Here is a 16,645-nt window from a genome sequence, read left to right on the forward strand (position 1 = left end):
GGTGAAGAAATAGTTGTTCCAGTGGATGAGAGCACTGCATGAACCCATGACAGAAGCAGATCAAAACTGAGTTCAGACCGCTGGAATAAAAGTTTGTGACTTCTCTCACAGCAAGCTCTCACCTAAAATAAGCATGAACAGTTTTCTCCCAACCTACACCAAAACATGTTTATCAGAAAATTTTTATACCATTCAAATGCATACTTTGAAAGATGATAAGGAGAAATAAAGAACATTTTCATTGACATTAGACAGAATGATTTGATAGGGCAGGATATGGTTGCCTGCAGGTTAAGCACGAGAGAAAATGAGTAATTGTAACCTTACACCATGTCCATTTTGCATATGACGCTGGAGTACTGAGGTCTACAGTCAGCAACAATGCAAAACGTTTGACACTTATTCGTCAAACCGTCAACAATTTCTATCCTGGGCCAGAGAGAATTCATAACTCTGCAAACCTGGCATTCCCCACTCCATATTTTCTAGTTGAGGGTGGGAGGGGAAACAAGACCAAATTGGAATTTGGACCTGGTAGCCAGGGAAGAGAAGTTGGGGCTGCTGGGTTCCAAGATGGCTAAGCAAAAAACCTGCTTGGGCATTCCAGCACAGTATGCAAAACTAAATACTTTAACAGAGTAAAACATTGTTGGACATTTCTCCAACTATCACTCCTCAGAGCTCTCTCGCCCCCACACACTTGTCAAGTACCATCCAAGCTAACCCATGCCATCGAAGATCCTCTCTACCCCATCTCCCATGGTCCTGCTTAACTGTGACATCAAATTAGAGTTAACTCATGCCAATCCATTGTTCTAACTACCAACATTTTCCCCTTCATCTGTCATGGCACCTCAGAATATCCACGCAGTGGGAGAAAAAAAAGTCTAGATCTTTTAAAGTTCTATTTTACAGAGGACACACCGTTGAGAAAAGCATTTTCATTCATAAAAGGACATTTAGGCAGCTCTCCACAGATTTAATATTTTTTGACAGACTTAACACATCTTGGGTGGTTTGACGCTTCTTTTACTGTTTGACAGTTCCAAGGGATTCACACACCTTTAAGGTACAAATCTAAAAATCTAAAAGGAGACCTGAAACCATCTAACTCCCTGCCCCCACACCCAAAGGGTACCTGATATCCGAACAGTGTCTACCACTCGGCAAAGATACCTGGCCTGACTCCCCTTCCCTAAAGGGTAACTGACCCTCCCACCACAGGGTAGCTGACAAATCCAACCATTCCAATGGGTACCTGACTTACATTCCAGTGCACCTCAGCAATGTTGTCCTATGGCTGTATCCATTGGAGAATCCTATCTTTCCATATAAATTCACAAAGTCCATATGTGTTCTTTGCTGGTGTACACTCTGGCCATGCTACATGAATGTGAAAACCACAGTGATTTAAATACCTAGTTGGCTCCATAGGCTGTACTCCCGCATACACAAAAATGGGATTTATTGAAGTAGTGCTTGCTGTGTCAGGCAATTTTCGATAGTTGTGCCATCAAGGAGATCTGCTTCAATGTGGCAAAAATCTGGGTGATCGTAAAGCAGCAAAGAAAATCTTAAGGATATGCAAAAACAAAATATTCCACATGCTCGAAATCCAAAATAAAAGCAACATGTTTGGAAATAGTCTCCTGGTACTTAGGACCTGTGGAATGAAAAAAAACAACAAAGTCCGCTTTTCTCTCTGCTGATGATGCTTGACCAATTGAATACTTCCAGCATTTTTTATTATAAAATGATTGCCTGTACTCAGACATTTTGTTGAGAGCAGAATGCTTTCATCTTTGAAGGCGCATGATAAGTAATCTCTGAAACAAACCTGCAGGATCCCTGGCTTTCTAAATAGAAGCAAGGAGTACAGAAACAAAGAAGTTATGTTAAACCTAATTATCGATTAGGCCTTTACGGAAAGCTCAATCTTGGGCATCTAATTTTGGGAACTGTCTCAAGACTTTACAGAATAACTTTATCAGATTGGCTAAAGGAATTTCAGCATTCTAAAGAAATTAGAGAAATGGATTGTTCTCTTTAGAGCTGAGTGGTTTTAATAGAGCTTTCCAAAATCATGCAGGATTTTTAGTAAATGAGGAAAAAAATACTTCCAGTGGCATAATGGTTGTTATCCAGAGGACACAGATTTAAGAATGATTGATGAACCAGAGGTAAGCAGAGGAGAAATTCTTCAGCCAATGAGTTGTTTGAATAAATATTTGTATCGTTTGGGGAAGGACACGGGACATGAATAGATTGTTCTTTCAAAATTAGTCCAAGGATCCTCCTTCTGTGCCTTGTGATTATGTAAATTTCAGACAGACATTTTACTGGAGCTGTTTTCAACAAAGCTTTGGATAGAAGGTTTCATAATGGAAAACAAAAATAAGCAGGAAAAAACTCTCAAATGAGGGCAATGGAATTGTAAAATATAAATGCGTACATTCCAAAAATAAATACTATCTGCAACAGTATACAGAAGGTTGTGGATTCAAACATTACAAAAGAGAGACCCCATTGCATAACCTTAACGAAGACTGCAGAATAAGGCTGCAAAATTTGACGGTGACCCCCATTTGTATTTAAAAGATCAAGCAGCACTATTAGAAGCTGAAAACAGAGTTTTCTTGATCAGTGGTAATCTGCTGACATCACTAAAACAAAAATTATCTGATTTTCATTCTTTGTGAGAACTTGCTGTATACAAATTACTTACTCCTTTTCACTGCAGCACAGGAGGATTGCACTTCAAAAGCACATAATTGGCTCTAAAGTGCTTTGGGGGAATCCTGCAGTTGTAAAATCATTTTAGAAATTCTTTTTTTTCCTTCATTTTGTGTACACAGTACAGTAATTATGTCTCCTTTGCCCATGAGTTCATAAAGCATAGGGTTAAAGGCTGTGAAATGAGTCCATGTCCAAAACAGGAGGACGACAGTCGACGAAAAGTAGTTTTCAGCCACAGGTGCTAGTTATACCTCCATAGGCAATTCACCCAACCAATGAGTATGTTCCAGGAAAGGAAATGTTAGCAAGATAAAGATAGTGAGTATTCAATTCTCCAAACGCTTCCTCAGTCCTCCAGGGTACCTTCCTACATTTGCCAATTCACCTTCTCCCTCTTCAACGTCCAAGGCCTCAAAAACACTTTCCAGGTGAAGCTATTTTACTTGTACTTCTTTCAAGTTACTCTACTCCATTCACTGCCCACAATGTGGTCTCATAGGGTCATAGAATCAGAGATGTACAGCACAGATACAGACCATTCAGTCCAACTCATCCATGCTGACCAGATTTTCTGGACCCTTTCAAGTTTCACAACATCCTTCCCATGGCAGGGTGACCAGGAATGTACGCAGTATTCTAAAAGTGGCCTTGCCAATGTCCTGTACAGCCACATGACCTCCCAACTCCAACACTCAACGCACTGACCAACAAAGGCAAGCACACCAAACAGCTTCATTGTCCTATCTACCTGCTACTCCACCTTCACGGAAGTATGAACCTATATTCCAAAGTCTCTTTGTTCAGCCACACTCCCCAGGACCTTACCATCAAGTGTATTGGTCCTGCCCTGATTTGCCTTTCCAAGCAGCAAATGTATTTCATGATCAAGCAAGGGATTACTAATGTTTTTTGACAATGTATGAAAGCCCAGGTACATTCTCGGAGAGTAAATGTTACTTTCATTGAGTGATGTACAAGAACAGGCAGATCCCTTTGTACGTTTACGCTTTGCTTTCTACTCTTTCTTTTGTTCACACCAAAGTGTATAAAGTCACATTTGTCCATGTTATATTGCATCTGCGATGTGTTTGCCCACCCCACCCAATACGTCTTGATCACCCTGGAACTTTCTTGCATCCTCCTCACAATTCACAATCCTATCTAGTTTTACGGAAAAGAAAAAAGCTGGAAATGACAATGGGTCAGGCAACATCCATAGAGAAAGAGCAAACTAACTTTGAGTCTAGATGACTCTTTATCACAGCTTCATCTGACCTGCTGTGATTTCCAGCATTTTTTGTTTTCAGTACAGATTCCAGCATCTGCAGGAATGTGCTCCCCAATCTAGTTTTATTTTTTCAACAAGCTTACAAATACCATAGTTGGATCCCCATCCAAGTTTTTTTATATATATTTCATTACATATATATCATTAATAGCTAGGACCAAAGCATCCCTGCAGTTCACCATTAGTCACCGCCTGCCATCTGGAAAAAGGCTTACTTATTCCCACTCTCTCCTTCCAATCAGTGAATCAATTCTCAGGCCATGTCAGTTAACTAAAGCTTTGTGCTTTGATTCTGTCTACTACCCTCCTATCTATCAAAAGCATTGTTGAAATCCAAAAGCACCACATCCATTGGTTTGCCCCATAACTGTTCAATTACTTACATTCTTTAAAAAAATCCTTCACCAGTTAAGTTGTGCAGCACTGCTTTTTCATGAACCCACACTGAATTTATATAATCCTGTAATGTTTTCTGAATATTCCGTTGTTATATTTTTATAATAGACTGGAGCTTTTGCTACACAACTGATGTCAGCCTACTTGGTCTGAAATTGTCTACATTTCCTCTTGTTCTTGTTTTCAAAAATAGTAGGCTTACATTAGCTACCCTTCTGGCCGGTAGAAAGTGCTTCAGAATCTATAGAATTTTGTAGGATGACAACCAGTATTTTTAAGGCTGTTTCCTTTAGTACTGTGGGATGCAGATTATCAGGCCCTTTAGCATGTGTCAACGGTTAACCCCACTAACTTTTTAGAATTTTTTTTAATAATACCAGTTTACTTCAATTCCTCCTTCTCAAGCTATTCTTGGTTCCCTAACATTTCTGGAAAATTGTGTGCATCCTCTTTGGCAAAGTCAGAAATAAAATATGAATTCAATTCTTCTACCTTTTTTTCTTCCCCATTAAAAATTTCCATTTCTGATCCTAAGAGACTTCCGTTTATCTTTGTTACTCTTTTGTCTTCCTTTTCTGACCTCTTTTCTAAATTTCCTGAATTCTAAACTGCTCCAAGTTCTCAGTCTTGCTGTTTTTTCTAGCTAGTTCATATGTCTCCTCTTTGGAATTAATATTCTTCATAAATTCTTTTGTAAGCTATCATTGAGTCACCTATCCTGTTTTATTTTTGATCTAGATAGAAATGAAGAATTGTTGCCATTCATGCATACATACATTCCCCAACATATTAACTATTCTACCCACTGCTAAAAATTTTCAGCAAGGTTTCCCAATCCATCATTGCCAACTCACAACTCATATCCTTGTAGTTCCCTTTATTTAGGCTCAGGACTCTAGTTTAGGATTCAACTTCCTTGATTTTAATTTCAGAGAACAATTCTACAATTTTATGGTTGTCTTTCCCAATGGATTCCCTTCCCCTCAATAAAAAAAAATTGTTAATAAATCTTCTCCCATAGATTTTGCTTGTTTAACAATGAAAAGTTATCATTCATATATCTAACCCATACTGTAGGCTGGATCTGGAGGAGGGCTGTGTGCTCCAATCTTTGCATAATAGCTTTCGCTAAGAGCCCCAAAATGGATGATCCCATGGGTGTTCCATAATTTGTTTGTACACCTGGCCACTGAAGAAGCGTGTGGTAAGGCATAGGTCGAGTAATTTTAGCATGTTGTCCCTGCTGGTGGTTTCACTGGAGCTTTGTGTTTTCAGATTGTCCAGTAACGTAGCCAGTGTCTCCTTTGCTAGTGTCATTTCGATAGAAGTGAATAGTGCTGCAACGTCAAAGGATACCATCATTTCCACCTTGTCAATTTTTATGTTGCTGATGTTGTCAAGGAATTAGAACACAGAACATAGGACATAGAACAATACAGTGCAGAACAGGCCCTTCGGCCCTCGATGTTGTGCCGACCTGTGAACTAATCTAAGCTCATCCTCCTACACTATCCCATCATCATCCATATGCTTATCTAAGGACTGGTTAAATGCCCCTAATGTGGCTGAGTTAACTACATTGGCAGGCAAGGCATTCCACGCCCTTATGACTCTCTGAGTAAAGAACCTGTCTCTGATATCTGTCTTAAATCTATCACCCCTCAATTTGTAGCTATGCCCCCTTCTACAAGCTGAAGTCATCATCCTCAGAAAAAGACTCTCACTGTCTGATCATCTTGTACATCTCTATTAAATACCCTCGTAGCCTCCTTTGCTCCAATGAGAACAGGCCCAAGTCCCTCAGCCTTTCTTCACAGGGCCTGTGCTCCAGATCAGGCAACATCCTGGTAAATCTCCTCTGCACCGTTTCCAAAGCTTCCAGATCCTTCCAGTAACGGAGTGACCAAAACTGCACGCAATATTCCAAATGAGGCCGCACTAGCATTTTATACAGTTGCAGTATGACATCAGGGCTCCAGAACTCAATCCCTCCACCAATAAAACCTAACACACCATAAGCCTTCTTAACAGCACTATCAACCTGGGTGGCACCTTTTAGGGATCCACGTACATGGATACCAAGATCCACACTACCAAGAATCTTTCCATTGACCTAGTATTCTGCCTTCCTATTATTCTTCCCAAAGTGAATCACCTCACATTTATCCGCATTGAACTCCAATTGCCACCTTTCAGCCCAATTCTGCAGTTTATCCAAGTCTCCCTGCAGCCTGCAACATTCATCCACACTGTCCACCACTCCACCGACTTTAGTGTCATCTGCAAACTTACTAACCCATCCACCTATGCCTGCATCCAAGTCATTTATAAAAATGAGAAACAGCAGTGGTCCCAAAATAGATCCTTGAGGCACACCACCAGTGACCCGACTCCAGGCTGAATATTTTCCATCAACCACCACTCGTTGCCTTAACTCCTGTGCTGAGTGTATGGAGTGGGTCAATCTGTTGTGGATGTGCTTCAGTCTCTGCTATAACTCCTTGGACAGCCTGTGTAGGACAAGCAAGACAAAGAAATACACAAGAATTCCTGGAGGCCTGGTTTTCAACCACCGATGCAATTAACAAACATGTTGAAATAGGCCCCATCTACATATTACTACGGTACAAAACTTGAAACAAAACTGCCCACCATGATGGATCAGGTCATATAAATTCAGAGCAGGACAGAACAACAGCACTCCAATGGAGGCTACACAGCATTGAAGATGTCACCCAGAAGGGAAATGAAATGTGCACAAAAACAGTCAGCTCAGTGAACCAACCAACGAATACTATTGCAAACCAAGCTACAGACCTGCATTAAAACACTAACTCCTTTCTCATTGCACAATACCAAGTTTAGGATTGCCTTGTTTCTGTTGTTTCTTCAAATGAATTGATCTAAAAAGAACATCGTGTTTACAATTCAGGAAACGCTACTTCACTTTGTAATTGCTAGTTTGGATTGCCAATCTGTATGTCGATTAAAGTACTGTGATTTTGCCATACGCTAAAGCGCAATGACTTTAGATTTGTCCTTTCAACACTGTCAGTCACCTTAGCTTTATTTGCTTTTCACTTTTCTTTTTTCTGCCTTCTGTTTTTGATTCTTACTTTTGTGTCTTTTGTTCCTATTCTTGTTTCCTGGTTCAAGTTTCAAGGTGGTTAGTAAGTTTGTAGATGACAATAAAATTGGAGGTGGAGTGGACAGCGAAGAAGGTTACCTCAGAGTACAACAGGACCTTGATCAGATGGGTCAATGGGCCGATTAGTGGCAGACAGAGTTTAATTTAGATAAATGTGAGGTGCTGTATTTGGAAAGGCAAACCAGGGCAGGACCTTTACACACAATGGTAAGGTCCTGGGAGTACTGTTGAACTAAGAGACCTTGGAGTGCAGGTTCATAGTTCTTTGGAAATACAGTCACAGGTAGATAGGATAGTGAAGGCAGCATTTGCTATGCGTGCCTTTACTGGTCAGTGCATTAAGTATAGGAGTTGGGGAGTCATATTGCAGGACATTGGATAAGCCACTTTTGGAATACTGTGTGCAATTCTGGGCATCCTACTATAGTGAGGATGTTGTGAAACTAGAAAGGGTTCAGAAAATAGGTGCTGCTGGGGTTGGAGAGTTGAAATATATGGTCAGGCTGAACAGGCTGGGGCTATTTGCCCTGAAGCATCAGAGACAGAGGGGGAATTTTTTTGAGGCTTATAAAATCATGACGGGCATAGGTAAGGTAAATAGGCAAAGTCTTTTCCCTGGGGTGGGGGAGTTAAAAACTCGACAGCATGGGTTTAAGGTAAGAGGGACAAGATGTAAAAGGAACCTAAGGGACACTTTTTCATGCAGAGGGTGGTGCATGTATGGAATGAGCTGCCAAAGGAAATGGCGGAGGCTGGTACAATTACAACATTTAAAAGGCATCTGCACGAGTATATGAATAAGAAGGGTTTAGAGGGACATGGGCGAAATACTGTCAAATGGGATGAGATTTACATCGGACAACTGGTCAGCATGAATGAATTGGACCAAAGGGTCTGTTGCCATGCTGTATATCTCTATGACTCCCCACCATGCCAATCTGAGAGCACTAGAAAACACCCTCCCTCCCACAAACACAGTTTAAGAGTAGATATTGGTTCTAGTCCTGCTCATATGCAACCCATCCTGGTTGTACTGATCCAATCTTCCCCAGAACCAGTTCCAACGTACTAGACATCACTATCTCTACCCCATTTTCTCAGGCACCTATTCCTCTGATATAACCTGTTATTTCCATGCGCTCTCTCTCTCTCTCGCACAGGGCACTGGAAGTAATCCTAAGAATATTGCTTTTGGGGTTGTATTTTTCAATTCACTGTTTATCCTAATTGCTTTTACCAGGCTTGTAGAAACTCACCCTTTTTATTTTACCAGTTATTGGTACAAACATGGTCAAACAATCCACAATATCAATATTGTTTATATAATAACATCAGAATTAACATAATGTAACAATCAAAGTATTATTAAGCACCTCACACAGAACATCAAATAGCAAATGTCCTTAAGACAGTAGTCCACAGATTCCTCAACAATATTAGTGACACTGTAGCTCATAAAATTCGATTAAACTTTACAAGGGATTCCAATTCCCCTACTTTTAAAGATTTCATTTTGAATCTCTTAAAAGCTTATCCATGATAGACTTCCACAACGACTGTTCATGTTCTGGTACTTCACGCTTATTTTCTGGGCTATACTCCCTGGATTTTTGAAACTGCACTCCAGCACAAATTTGCAGGCATAACTCTAGCTTTTTTCAAAAGAAGCTGGTACTATTCTGCATTTCAGAGCTCAATATTGGTCAGCTGCATAAGGCAAATACTCACCCTCACTCTCAGCTGCACTGAACCATAAATGACAAGCAGCTTCTTCTAAGTCCCGAAGATCTCAGTGCTTTCCCTGTGCTATAATTCCAACACTTAACTGCACTTCCTGGTTCTCCAGACATTTCCTGAGTTCTAATGAATTTAATCCTACGACAACAACACCTTTACATGATAGAATACCTTCGCCCTGCTCAAGTACGTGACTGATTAGCAGCCTGAAGATAGAAACCTTCTCCTCTGACTGTCCCCATCCAGTTGCCTAAAAATGGTGTTCAGTAACCCTTGAACTGTTCTGAGTGACTTCACATAAAGGTCCACACCAATTGCAAGGCAAGATTGAATGCAGGTAATCAAAAATAAAATGCAGAAACCCTGAAACTAATGCTAAAAATTAGACACTGTTGGTTCCATGCATCAATTGGATACAGGGGGAAAAAAATGTCAGAATCCAAAAGAATAGAGAACCCAAGTACAAATTCCCCAATTTGCAACTTTTTTAAAAACTGTAAATTAAAAAGCTCTTATTAAAGGTGACAATCAAACATTTAAAATTAATCTCATTCATTACAGTCCTTCAGTAAAGAAACACATCATCCTTAACCAGTCTTTTTTTTTTAATGTGCCTTCCATCCTGTACCTGTGCCAACAGCCTAGCAAGTTACTGAGCTGTTCCAAGGTCAGGGTTCCTGGAGAAGGGAAATAAATGACAACAAATCCCAGACCCTAAGTGTGACAAACAAATGTTACGATGTTTGATTCTACAAGCAGTTTATGGCAACAGTTATGATCTTTTTAGATTAATTAGCAAAATCTGCTTTTGCATGATTGTAAAAAAAAAACAATTGGATGCATTTCAGATGGTCATCCTGCTTGCCAAATGCAATATATTCGGTGCACCACGATAATTTACATTTTCTTTTGTTGAAATATCAAGCTGCAAAAGCTAAAACTGCCTTTTAGATGACTGATACTTTGAATTATTTCCTGACTGTTCAAAAATAGGAAGATATTTTGAAAGTTTTTTCGACATATTGGATATATGGGGCTGAATTCTACACAGAGGGTGACTGCCAGAAGGTCAACGTAAATTTCATTCACGAGCTCCTTTCCACTAAGTTTTTGATGGTCCTCAGTGTACTGTCCGACTTCCCTCTGCCTCCAGGAGGAAATCCTCCTTATAGAGCTGCCAGCCAGAGGCCAACACCTCCACACATCAGCAGCGGCACACAGGAGTGGTGACCTCCTGCTGTGAATGGAAGTAATACAGAAGTTGGCATTCAAGAATGGACCTGAACAATGAGGCAAGTCTGCTATTTCTTCAGGGCCAGGGTGGCAGGCAGCAGCAAGGTTGGGTGGTGGTCATATTGAGCAGAATGCGAGCGGGGAGGAGTGGAGAAGTGTGGACGTGGAAGCAAAACCATGAAGGCTCTGCCTACAACTGTTTCAGAAGATCTAGGAACGAGGCACTCTCCCTATCACTGAACAGTAGACCACGAAGTTAAACATGCCAAGTTACATTTTGAGAACAGGGCTGTACCACTCCCAGTTATAATGCAACTGATGGCATCAAAGCCTTAGTGGAACATTAAATGCTTACTTAAGGCCACAATTTAGCCACAGATGGGTGATCCTCCCAATGTCTGTAAAATCATAACTAGAGTAGGTACACCCAATACCAAACTTAAAATTACTCATCCATTTTTCCACCAGAAGGTGGCCCATAAAAGTCAGCCCATGGAGCTTGTCATGGCCAAAAAAAGTCATCAGATTTGGTACAACTGAGCTCATTAGCACTTCTAAATTTGCAGTAATCAAATCTATTTTCAAAGCAGAAGATTAAAGCTAATTTTCCAAATTCTCTTGGTGGAAAATAGTCAAAGAGTCTTGAAACAGAGTACAGACATAGATTAGACTGTTTGGGCTGTAAATTATTCAGGCGTCAGAGGTTTGTTTTAAGTGCTAAATTAACTGTAATTTGTTGAACCATTAACAGGCCAAGGTCAAACTGATGATTATACAAACATATGATTCTTATTTGTTTTATGCAATAACAACCACCAATTTCTCCTTGACCTTGTTTTGTAAAACATACTGGTGATTTTCTGAACGGCTTTCAGTATAGCTGAAGATCTGAACTCTGCATTGTGCAGATGAACATAAAAATATAAAATCTAGGAACAGGAGTTGGCAACTCAGCCCCTTGAGGCTACTCTGTCATTTGACACAACCATGGCTGATCTCATGTCAGCCTCAACTCCACTTTCCCAACTGCTGTTCATAACTCTTCAACACATGTCTAATTAAAAATCTGTGTATCTCCTCCTTAAATTTACTCAATGCCCCAGCATCCAACCCTGTCCAGGGTAACAAATTTCATAAATTCTGGAACCAGTGAAAGAAGTAATTTTTCCTCATCTCTGTTTTAAATCTGCTAGCCCCTATCTTAAAACTGGGACATCAATTTCTACATTGGACCACACAAGGAAACATCCTTCCTGCATCTATTTTGTCAATCCCTTTTAGCATCTTAAGGTATACGTCAGTTGAACCTCCTCTCATTCTTCTAAAATTCAGACAGTATAGCCTGGACTTTTCCATCAGTCATCATAAGTTAAACACCTCATACCTGGAATCAATTTAGTGAACATCCTCTGAACTGCTTCCAATGCTGTATCACTGCTTAAGTAAAGGGACCAAAATTGTACTCATTACTCCAGCTACAGTCAGCTGAAACGTCAGCTTTTGTGCTCCTGAGATGCTGCTCGGCCTGCTGTGTTCATCCAGCTCCACGCTTTGTTATCTTGGATTCTCTAGCATCTGCAGTTCCCATTATTTCTGTTACAATCCCAACGTGAAATGTCAGCTTTCCTGCTCGTCTGATGCTGTCTGGCCTGCTGTGTTCCTCCACCTCCACACTGTGTTATCTCCAACTCCAGCATCTGCAGTTCCTAGTATCTCTGAAACAGCATTAAAAGGCAGTTCTTTTCAGTGATTTCAACTTGATTGCCGTCTTGAGGTGGGGGGTTTGGGGGGACTTTGGCACATTCCTTTCTGAAAATGTAGAATCACTGACAGTAGATTGACTCAACTGCTACCAGCTTGAGAATTAATGACTGTGAACACTACTGTTACATCATTTCTAACATGCTGTTAGAAATATGAGATTTGGGGACAATTACCAATTTCCGATGTCCTTGGAAGATTGTTTTATGAAAAATAACTGGTGATCTCTCTTCAGTAGAGTTGCACAATGCTTTTCTGGTAAGATTTCCTGTGTGAGAAATTCTGGACCAATTTGGCAGTCAGTCAGAGGTTCCGCCTCACTATACTTATAGTGATGAGGTATAGAACATAGAACATAGAACAGTACAGCACAGAACAGGCCCTTCAGCCCACAATGTTGTGCCGACCATTGATCCTCATGTATGCACCCTCAAATTTCTGTGACCATATACATGTCCAGCAGTCTCTTAAATGACCCCAATGACCTTGCTTCCACAACTGCTGCTGGCAACGCATTCCATGCTCTCACAACTCTCTGCGTAAAGAACCTGCCTCTGACATCCCCTCTATACTTTCCACCAACCAGCTTAAAACTATGACCCCTCGTGCTAGCCATTTCTGCCCTGGGAAATAGTCTCTGGCTATCAACTCTATCTATGCCTCTCATTATCTTGTATACCTCAATTAGGTCCCCTCTCCTCCTCCTTTTCTGGTTTGAGAAATTTCAGATTCATGAAATAAATCACTTTGACTCTATCGCCATTGTTGCCTATGAGTAATTAATTAATATATATTTCTTAGAACATACTTCTTACACAGTTTTGCAGTTGTTTGGACTTCGGGTGGAACTATCTTGGTGTGCGCTTATGCCGTTCGCACTGTTTACCTACTTACATGAATCTCGGAAAACCAATATGCAGGTATAGAGGATAAGATGGAGTACAATTTGAATTCTGGCATTTATTGCTAAAGGAATAGAGTATAAAAGTAGGGAATTATTGCTGCAAATTTACAAGATGTTAGTGCACAAAAGAAAAGTAAGATAAGAGGGTGTGAAAAAGTACATCTGCATGGACGGGCTGGGGCAAGGGTGTTTGTGGGATTCCGTTAGAGGATTCGTACTTAATTGTGTTGCTTTCAAACTGAATAACATGTCAGAACCCACTGTCAAAGCTTACAGCAATAACAGTTACTTGTGTAAAGCAGTGATGGATAACTGACATTGTGGAACAACACTCCACCAGTCTATACCAACAGTATATCAATGCCAGGGATAGTAGGAACTGCAGACGCTGGAGAATCCGAGATAACAAGGTGGAGAGCTGGATGAACACAGTAGGCTAAGCAGCAGAGGAGCAGGAAGGCTGATGTTTCCGGCCTAGACGCTTCTTCAGAAAAATCTAAAGGAGGGTCTAGGCTTGAAACGTCAGACTTCCTGTACCTCTGATGCTGCTTGGCCTGCTGTGTTCATCCAGCTCTACACTTAGTTATCTCAGTATATCAATGCCGTCAAGGTGGTAATATGGGAGAAAATTGGTGAAGAAAGAAAAAAGTAAGGCATTGATCTAACGCCCTCTAACTTTTGAACTTTATACGAACAGAGTTAAAAATCACATGAACGCCTTGACACATTTTAAAACAAGTACAAATAGAATTTCAACCCCTTTAAATTTCTCACCTGGAAACTCGATCATGTTAATAGGTTCTTCTTAGTCACCATGCAAATTAGTGTCTGTTGACGCATTTGCCACAGATGCTTGCAAATTATGTTTGGTCAATTTTTGCATTGTACCTTCTGTGCAGTTTGTGTGAATGACTCATGCAGACTTGATACCTTTTCCATTCAACAGAAATTGGAAATGACTCTCAGATTCTATTGTGTGATCAGTAATCACAACATTCAGAAACCATTAATCTTCCAAAATCATCCCAGAAATTATTGCACTCTTATTCTATTAGATTTTTTTCTGTGGCAGTGTTCTAAAATACATCAAATTAGTGCAGTCTAAAGCACGGTAACATTTTGAGTAAGATCACAATTATAAATTACCATGCAAAATTCAAAGTGCGCTGCATTGTGTTATTGCTTAAGATCTCATTATTTCCCTATCAAAGTGAATTTATATGTAGAAAAATATATTTCATAAAAATCTCAAAATTAGAAATAATTATATGTTCATGTATGATAGGAATATTTTGAAATATATACACCCATTTTGTAAACACGTTTGTAATGTTATGGAAATTGGACAACATAGCAGTCATTCAGAGATCTGAACAACACACAGAAAAATGAAGACTTTTTTTAAAGAGATTGCAGCACCAAGTACTCATTTTTACAAGTGAAGTGACTGAATCATGTCACATGATATCCAAATAGACAGTTCACATATTAGTAAACTTTTACAGACAATCAAAAATGCTTCTGGTCACTATCAAGTTTATTCTGCACAACATGCGTACACATTCAAAGGTGCAATTTTGTTGCATCAACATATTCTCAGTAAATGGTCAACAATTTTTTGTCCATTTTTGCCAGTGTTCAACCTATTCATTGAATTAGACTTCTTTTTCCTATAATTGGAATTTTGTGATGTAATGATGACAAAACTGTCAGGTACTGACAGACATTATTTGTGAATGCAACAGCTAAGGCCAGAATCCATTCATGTCGATTAAACACAAATCCAGAATGAACATCATTTCACAATCATATCCTAATCCCACCTAATTCAGTTGATCTTTACACTATAAGAAAAAAAGTATGCAATTCTGCTGTTTAATATATTGTAAAGTTACTTTATAAGTCAGCGATTCTTAAATTGGCCTTTGATATTCTCTCCCTACCATCTTTCTGTGTGGAAAGCTGGCTGATTGACTCAAAAAAAAATTATTATTAGAATGAGAACCTCTTCATTCCTTCATGGTGGAATCCACAGCCGCTGCATTGTCTGCTAAATACAAAAATAATTGAACTTCACAATGAAAACAGCTTTGAGATGTTGTAGACGCCTTCCAATCATCTTGAAACTGAGATTTGAAAAATACAAAATTTTACAGGTAAGTCAGCTAGTATTCCTGATAATGGTCATAATCAACATCATGGATAGTTACTGTTGCTGGAAATTGACCATTCAAAACTTTCCTCTGGAAAACGTGGCAACATAATATAAACAAAATATAAAGTCTCTTCCCAGCAGAATGGGCGATTTCTCAAAGAATGATAGTGCTCATCAAGTTGAATGATGTCAATTTTTTAGAATATTACTACCATTAGGACCCGATTTTAATTTTAAGCATTTCTAAGTGAGGGAAATAATGTAGAATTAAATTTCCTTCTGTCCTAACCAACATTGTGTCTTAATATTAACCTCAGAAGAGTATCACTAAAATAAAATTGTAATAAATGAAATATGACAATATTTGGATCTCCCACATCAACTATCCTTGGCTGAAATTCCAAATCTGGTATTAAATCATATTACAAAGTGCAGAGTTTAGTGCTGCAGACTTGTATCGCCAAGATCGGGTTTCAGACTTTTCAAACTTATTTTGCAGCTGGCATTTCAACCCATAAACCATTTAAAAACATAATAAATATGAAACAACCGTCAAGATCAAGGCAGATTGACTTTTGCCCAAAGAATTGCTGTTTCTTTTAGAAGTTTTCTGTGCACATAATCTCCCAAACAGCCTGACTGCCATCTCAAGTATCACTTCTTTGAATATACCAACTCTCTAAGGTTTTGCAACAAAATCATATTTTATGCTTTGTGAAGATTGCAGGAATCTGTGCAAAATTTACATAAAGTGGGGATAGATATGCCATAATGTCATGAAGTTTACTTTAAAATAAATCAAGAAAAAGCTCAAGTTAAAAGATGATTGTAAAAGAAAACAGAGCGAAACAAACAGTGGCCTCTATATCAGCTAAACAGGCAGCTAGAGCGTGGAAAAGCAAACAAAGGAATTGACACCAGAAAAAAAATGACAGAATTATTTTAACAAATACAATCTTACTATCTTCAACAAGCAGCTTTTTTTTTTGAAAGAAGGGGAAAAGCAGTGGGAAAGTTCTGCCTGGTCATATTCCTAAATACACAACAACAAAAAAAGGCGAGTCAGATCAGTGCATTAGTATCCAATATATATTATGGACATTTCCCATTCAGCTTGACAATATTTACTTCAAAAAAAAGCTCCAAGGCAGCTATATATTTCGTCTATCAACACAATTTGTTTTCTCCCCCCAAGCAATTGTGCCTTACCTGACAATATTTGTCAGATCTTTCAAAATTCTTGATAAAAATATCAGCCAGGTTACTTGAACATATTAAGGAGGGAAT

At 39.3% G+C, this 16,645-nt stretch overlaps 1 protein-coding gene across 1 annotated transcript in view; it reads right to left on the minus strand.

Annotated features, from left to right (window-relative positions):
• Window positions 1–16,645, minus strand: part of sh3yl1 (SH3 and SYLF domain containing 1) — a 141,596-nt gene that overhangs the window by 110,901 nt on the left and 14,050 nt on the right. The gene's annotated exons all lie outside the window — the stretch shown is intronic.

The sequence above is a fragment of the Stegostoma tigrinum genome, chromosome 4, assembly GCF_030684315.1.
Source record: "Stegostoma tigrinum isolate sSteTig4 chromosome 4, sSteTig4.hap1, whole genome shotgun sequence".
Lineage (NCBI taxonomy): Eukaryota > Metazoa > Chordata > Chondrichthyes > Orectolobiformes > Stegostomatidae > Stegostoma > Stegostoma tigrinum.